Source organism: Vanessa cardui, chromosome 2 (genome assembly GCF_905220365.1).
Source record: "Vanessa cardui chromosome 2, ilVanCard2.1, whole genome shotgun sequence".
In the NCBI taxonomy this organism is placed as follows: Eukaryota; Metazoa; Arthropoda; class Insecta; order Lepidoptera; family Nymphalidae; genus Vanessa; species Vanessa cardui.
In genome coordinates this window covers 644,598-650,597 of record NC_061124.1, presented here as the reverse complement: position 1 = coordinate 650,597, position 6,000 = coordinate 644,598, and positions in this window count along the sequence as shown.

The window sequence follows — 6,000 nt, the reverse complement described above, 5'->3', positions numbered from 1 at the left end:
AACGAAAATGATTTATTGTATCAATGTATATCTACTTCTATACTAAATAATATAATTCTGAAAGTAACTCTGTCTGTCTGACTGACCAATAGTCCGAATTTGATGAAATTTGGCGTGAAGCAAATTTGAGCTTCAAGGAAGGACATGGGCTACTTTTTCACCTAACACTTGATAACTAACACCCTAAAATGCTAGCGAAGCCGCGGACGACAGCTAGTTTATTATAAAACTTTAAAGATAATACGAATTAAGTCTGAAATAAATTAAATATAATATTTTTGGTGTTATTTTTGGTAGCAACAAACGTTGCAACTTCTGCAACTTTTCAAAGAATCGTTCTTCCACAGAGATTCTGTCCGTTATATATAATGTGCTTATTTTGAAATTCAATGCAGTTCGAAATCGATACCAGCGTCAATTTATCAATGTATTAGTATCTATATTTAGTTATTCAGGTGGCAGCGAACTTCAATTGCTTCATTCTCAATGGTAACGATCTAACGACAAGCCATGTTATAAGGTACAAGGTGTTATTTCGTACGCAGCAATCATTTCAATGTATCAATCTTAACTATTGTTACGAAGCCCCTACCGTGTGTTATGGTTTGTGATGTGTTATATAAAAAGTTTGATAATATCATTGATATACATATCTCATATGAGGTCAATGTCAATCGTTATGGCTAAGACATATCAGCTACCTTTTTGACAGACTTTGAAGAGAAAGTGACTTTCGTTTATGAGATTAGTAGAGTCAATATTAATATATATACGCACATGACGTAATTTATAGCAATTAGTTATGATTACATTGTATTAGGTAAAGTTAATTGTAAAAGAACAATGAGACTGATATGTTTTGTATAATGTATCCCTTGATTAAATAAATAAATAAAAAATATACAACAATATTAATTTATATAAATATTTGTAAATATAATCTTTATTTGTGGTATTCTAAAACGCTAAAGTTATTAGTTCTCGTGAACAAGACATTCGTAGATAATGTAGAAATATCGAGCTCCATCGAATAAAAAATAAAAAACATGGTAATTATCCCGCAATTAATAACTTTAGTAATAAATAACTAATAAAAATAACCATGTTAATTTAAAATCTTATATTTTAAAACGCAATTACACCCACATACAATAACCATCCTTACGAAACAATACTAAAAAAACTATTGTGTTTTGCGATAGTTTTACTATTTATAAATTAAGTACTATAACTGTAAGTAAATATCAAACCGCTTACGAGCAAATTGAATGTATTCTACCTGATTTTTAGAGTTATATGACATATTATATAAATATGTACAGTTAACCAGGAAATAGAAGAGGGAAATAAATGTTAATATGATTGTACTATTGTCGCTATTAAGTTTATAAATCTTTCTTAACCATTTCACTGTATACGTAATTATTATAACAGACTAATTCCGCATAGACCTTATTCTTATATAGGTACGATAACGTACCGCTTCTAAACAAAAATAATGAAATTTGGACATAAACATTATTTTTTCTTAATTTTAAATAATTTGATACATCCCTAATAATTATATATGTACTAGTAAACCATAAGTAATTATCAGTTATCATGTTGTCATGTTATCATCAGATTTATAAACATTTGTAGATATATAAAGAAAAAATATAACAGTTTTTTAAACACTATATTTGGTCATCTTGGTGAGAAGTTGCAGATAAAACAAAGTTTATGCTTTAAAACGAGACTACAATGGATCGTAAACTCGTAGTAGTAACCGATATTCATACATCAAGGAAGTGCAGTCTATCATTGGAGAAAGATGCCATCATGCGTGCCCATTGCACAATCGACACATTTGTGACGTCTCGGGTGCATTCGAGTGCAACCAAACAGATATCTGGATTTCAAACAAAATGTATATCCGCGTGTAAAGCCTAATGACGCAAAAGGAGTTTTTTCATTTGAGTTTTCGCTACCATTTATAACAGCAACAATGAACAACAACAACAGCCTGTGAATTTCCCACTGTTGAGCTAAGGTCTTCGCTCCCTTTGAGAAGGTTTGGAACATATTCCACCACGCTGTTCCGCTGGTGGAATACACATGTGGTAGAATTTCTATGAAATTGGACAAATGCAGGTTTCCTCACGGTGTTTTCCTTCACCGCTGAGTACGAGATGAATTATAAATACAAATTAAGCACATGATTATTCAGTGGTGCTTGCCTAGGTTTGAACCCGCAATCATCGGTTAATATGGTACATGCTACTATTTAAATAGTTTTAATTCGAATACAACACAAAGGAACAAAAAAAATATTAGGTTTTTAATAAAGAATGCGTATGCCAATTACATTAATTAATATATTTAATGTGCGTAGATTGAATATTTAGATACGTTACAGCCTTATTAATTTCCTTGATTTAATATTCGTAAACGGCAATGGAACATCGGGCTAGTGTTAAGTACAACGGAAACTGTAGTCTTATTTAACTTGTTTTTAAGTGCTAGAAATGTACCCATAAACAATATCAAACATAGGAAAAAATTAATTCGTGACGCCTATAACACTAGACTCAAATTATGTTTAAAATTTTAAACTAAAAGAAGATTTAATTATAATCCGGTCAATTGCCTATTCATTATTAATGAATCAAGCAAATAAATCATGTTTTGATATAAGTTAAAATTATTATAAGATTCAAGAGTATTATTACTGATGGTGAGAGGTCCTTTGAAGCCCATCAGGTACCACACACCACCCATTGGTCACTTTTACAACTGCTTTACACCACCACTTAGTATTATTGTGTTACGGTTCGTAGACCACATTAGGTTATCGCTAACATTACTTACATTGTCTATGAATGAATCCACCTACGTATTTTAGACATTAAAAGCAATTTCTAAAAGTCAAAATATATACTGTCTCAAGTTTTATAATAGTGACATGAGACGCTACTAATATTGCATTATAGAGATTACATATATGTATAATTTGCACGAAAAACCAATTTAGCAATTTGTTCTGAATTCCTGCTCGAGATCGTGGACCATAAAGACCCCATTTGTTCAGAGTAATTTAACTTTATTTATAATCTGTACTCGTGACTGTTACGGATAGACCCTCCCAGAATTACGAGTATGTATATAAATATTTTGGAATAAAGACAAAAGACGATATCTTTGTATCCGAGTCATTGCTTTGGATTTAATCGGAACCAATAGCCAACACAGGAAAACTTCTGAAAAAGCTGAATTGTTCGAAGCTTAGTTGTTCGACGCCTATGAAATCCAAATAGCGGAACACGCACATATAAATACGAGGCAAGCCTAGCTGTCAGTTGCGCACATTTGGAAAATGCATAAAATGTCAGTGCCTGTCTGATGTAGTTCTGAAGTTAAGTTCGAAGTTACAGCCAGTAAATGTCTCACTGTTAGGCTAAATGTTTCACCATACTGCTTAAAGCGGTGGCCAGTTGGGGAGCAGTATGGTGGAACAGCTCAAAACATCAAAAAGAGGAAAGGCTGCTTTACCTAATTGTGAGCATAGTAGTAGGACGATTACAGACTATTACCTCATTAATCGAAAATAAATTGCGAAGTATCTTGTCATACATTACTGTCCTACATACGACTAATGGATTTAAAAAAAAATACCTAAAAAGGTCTCACGTTGCACTCGTAATAATCAGTGAAATTTTCCTCATTACATTACGATACAATAACACTGGAAAGTCCATTATATCGCGTATGTAATCATTAATTACGGGCTTAAAATTTAGCGTTAATTATAACAATGTTTTGAAGATTCGCTTCCGTTGTAGGCAACTTTCTTAATTATATTTGTCTTTTGTTTATTTTTGTCGCAAGGAAGTCGAAAGCAAAGTAAACAAGTGGTGTCTTCGGTTATAACATCAAGATGGTTTCGTCTTAAATTAACTAAATCTGTAAAAATAATGTTTTAATAAATGTACACATGTAAACATAAATAAAACATACTCTTGTAACACGATTTCGATTCTTTTTTTTTTTTTTTTATTGATCTTCGAAATCATCGTCATGTAACCGAAAACAAATATTGTGTATATTTGAGTGTGCCCCTGGAATACTTAGATTAGATCTGGAACGAAGTGCTTCGAAGTAAATAAAATTATTTAACTCGAAAGAAATCGTTCTTCTAAACGAATGTATGTCACTGAACTTATTGACAACAACAGCAGCCTGTAAATTCCCACTGCTGGGCTAAAGGCCTCCTCTCCCTTTGATGAGAAGGTTTGGAACATATTCCACCACGCTGTTCCAATGCGGGTTGGTGGAATACACATGTGGCAGAATTTCTATGAAATTTGTCACATGCAGGTTTCCTCACGATGTTTTCCTTCACCGCTGAGCACGAGATGAATTATAAAGACAAATTAAGCACATAAATCAGCGGTGCTTGCCTGGGTTTGAACCCGCAATCATCGGTTAAGATGCACGCGTTCTAACCACTGGGCCATCTCGTCTCCGGCCTATAGGCCGATGGCGGCGTAAAAAAAAAATTATGTCTTACATCGACAATACGCTCCCGACCTTGAAAACCATGGTGATATGTGCCTTGTGGCTGTGTTACATTTCACCCTTTAAACTGCAAGACACCTATACTAAGCACTGCAAGTATGGCGGTAGAATATCTCATAAGGGGGTATTAGCTATTCAGATGTATTTGCACAAAGCCGTACCACCAAGTAAAAACATCTTTGCCATGTATAAGCAAAAACTTCCTGATAATTTAATCATCCTTTATTAACCAGTAGTGATCTAGCGTTTGAATTCAACAAAAATGTTATTGTTGTAGCCAAAGTTACGCCTTATTCCACCAGATATCTGGCCATGAAACTTCCGTCAAAATCGTTCCAGTTGTTACAGAAATTAGCCGGAACAAACAGACAGTCAAAAATTGAAAAAAGAAAATGCTCTTTTGGTATATGTACCGTGTACATATACATACATGCATGTAGTAAAAAGCGGCTTTAATATTACAAACAGACACTCCAATTTTATTATACGTATAGATACTTATTATACCTTCAACTAAAATCGACCGGGATCTCTGTTTAATCCTTCCAAATCCGAGGGTAAAGGTCACATCGGATAAGTTAAAGAAATGATTTCATAACGGTATCTTAGATGAGACTACAATGTAAGGCCCAATAGGTCTCCAGGCAATCGGGTAAACTTACGAAAGTAACATACAAACTGCTGTGTCACCGTGATTATACAATTCGTGTATAGTAGAAAGTAAATTCGCGAAATCATACATTCTTATGAAACGCTGACTTTGAACCACAAACGTAATACTTTAATGACAACTTTTAACCTTAAAAGTAAAAAAATATATATATGCCGGCCTGAATGAATTAAATAATTTATTTCTAGCCAGTGACATTTGGAATTATGTAAGGATTCCAACAATACATTCATTCAAATCTGTTCAGGCATTTAAAATATACAATTAAATAAATAAATTAACTTAGATATATAAATGAACCCTGAAAACATTGTACATTACACGTTCTTTTCTAAAAGATATAATAAAAAACATAGTTTCGTTTAAAAGTAAAAAGATACCTTTATTTTAAGATTTTACTTATAAAATTTTAGGAAAACGAGCATGAGCTAGTTACTATTTGGTGATGAGCCAGCCTCGTCAGTACAATCGCCACCAACGAATACATTGCCATTACTGGATTTGAGAGGTTTTATCAGTCACTGAACTGACTAACTCACATAAAATGCGAATCACCGTAACAGGAATATATGCTATTGTATCTGTATATATTCGAATGTGTCAGCATATGAGATATAAATCAAAATATTGATGCCCAGAAGTCGTATAAAAATACGTTAACATATTTTGCTCTACTTTTAGCGACTTCATTAAGTAATTCTTGATTTGCAGACATTTAGCTGATATTGTACCGATGCCATATAAATGATGATTAATGATCACCACATAGAATG